A 2,155-nucleotide genomic window follows, 5' to 3' on the forward strand; every position below is an offset into this window, starting at 1 on the left:
GCGCCACGCTATAAAAAAAACCTTTCTAAAAAAAAAAAAAAAAAAAGAGAATGAAGTTTGGGCCAGTAGGTGGCAGGGTGGTTAAGGTGCTGGGTACTCCCACATTGGCAGACCACGGTTCGAATCCTGCACCTGCTGGCTTACTTTCTCATTTTCTTTCTCTCTGTGATTTTCTCACTTTCATTCTCTCAAATGATTGAATGAATAAGTAAAATTAAATAAATAATTCTAAAATAAAGAAATAAATAGTGAAGTTTAGAGATCCCAAGAGGACACTTAACATTAAGCTCTCCAATCTCTGGGGCAGTCCTTCAGGAAGCTTCCAGGGAAGCCCTGGAGGAGTGTAGTCCTTGCTGAGGAGGTCTTTGTGGCTTACTGACCAAGAGCCAGCTCTGCTCAAAAGCTTCTTTTGTTGGTCAAAATAAACAGGCAAGGAGTTCTAATGAGAGGTTACAAGGTCATGCTCTCTAGGGCAAGCCCCGAGGATAGGGGTTAGAGAAGATGGATCCCACATGGCCAACTGCAAGTTGTATTCCTGCCCACGTGGTTTGAAAAACACACCTGGCGGTGGAACTTTCCAGAACGCTAGGTGAGAAGCTGAGGAGCGGCAGCTGCCCCGAGCTGTGCACAGCTACCGCAACTTCCGGCTCCCCCACGCCGGGCTCAGCCTGCTCACTGGCTGTAGAAAATGGTGAAAGAGACGTCTTACTATGATGTTTTGGGGGTCAAACCCAATGCTACCCAGGAAGAACTGAAGACGGCTTACAGGAAACTGGCCTTGAAGTACCACCCTGATAAGAATCCAGATGAAGGCGAGACATTTAAACAGATTTCTCAAGCTTATGAAGTTCTCTCTGGTGCGAAGAAAAGGGAATTATATGACAAAGGAGGAGAGCAGGCCATTGAAGAGGGCGGAGCCCGGGGGTGGCTGTGGCTCCCCAGTGGACATCTTTGATATGTTTTTTGGAGGAGGAGGAGGAGGGAGGGTGCAGGGGGAAGAAAGAGGTAAAAATGCCACACACCAGCTGTCGGGGACCTTAGAAGATTTACATAATGGTGCAACAAGAAAACTGGCCCTGCAAAAGAATGTGGTTTGTGACAAATGTGAAGGCTGAGGTGGTGAGAAAGGAGCAGCGGAATGCTGTCCCGATGGCCGAGGTGCCGGAATGCAAGTAAGCGTTGTCAGATAGGACCTGGGTGGGTCAGCAAAGGCAGTCTGTATGCATGGAGGGCCAGGGCCGTGGCGAGAGGATCGGTCCTCGAGATAGATGTAAAAGCTACAATGGAAGGAGGATAGTTCGAGAGAAGAAGATTCTAGAAGGTCATATTGACAAAGGCATGAGCGATGGCCAGAAGCTGACATTCCATGGGGAAGGAGACAGGGTGGAGCCAGGAGATGTTATTGTTGGACTAGATCAGAGAGATCATGCTGTTCTACTCAGTGAGAAGATCTATCCATGTGTGTGGACGTACGGCTGGTTGAAGCACTGTGTGGCTTCCAGAAGCCAATTCCCACTCTCCACAAGCGAACTATAGTCATCCCCTCTCATCCGGGTCAGATCGTCAAGCTTGGAGATATCAAGTGTGTGTTAAATAAAGGCATGCCGATTTATCGTAGACCATATGAAAAGGGTCACCTGGGAACCAGCAGTTAGCGTAATGGCTATGTCGCTGGACTCCCATGTAGTCGACCGCGGTTCGCATCCCGGACCCGGTGGCTTAAAACTCACGCCGGGCACGTGTGCGTGCGTGCCCAAGATCCCGAGAGGAGAATGGAGGAGAAGGGATTGCGGCGTGACCATCCCCCCTGGGGGGTGATTTCTCGCTTTCTGTCTCTATGTCTCTCTCAGTCTGTCTGGCGAGCGCACGCGCCCTACAGTGAAAATCACTCCAAAAAAAAAAAAAAAGAAAAGGGTCACCTAATCATTGAATTTAAGGTAAACTTCCCTGAGAATGGCTTTCTGTCTCCTGATAAACTTTCTTTGCTAAAAAAAACTTGTATCTGAAAGGAAGGAAGTAGAGAGACCGATGAAATGGACCAGGTAGAACTGGTGGACTTTGATCCAGATCAGGAAAGATGGCGCCATTACAAGGAGACGCACATGAGGATGCTGAACGTCATCCCCGAGGTGGTGCTCAGTGTCAGACCTCTTAA

The 2,155-nt window shown here is 48.7% G+C and overlaps 1 pseudogene; it reads left to right on the plus strand.

Annotated features, from left to right (window-relative positions):
• Window positions 1-688: 688 nt before the first annotated feature.
• LOC106735923 (dnaJ homolog subfamily A member 1-like) lies at window positions 689-2,155 on the plus strand (annotated as a pseudogene).

The sequence above is a fragment of the Tupaia chinensis genome, unplaced genomic scaffold (genome assembly GCF_000334495.1).
Source record: "Tupaia chinensis unplaced genomic scaffold, TupChi_1.0 Scaffold000574_1, whole genome shotgun sequence".
NCBI lineage: Eukaryota > Metazoa > Chordata > Mammalia > Scandentia > Tupaiidae > Tupaia > Tupaia belangeri.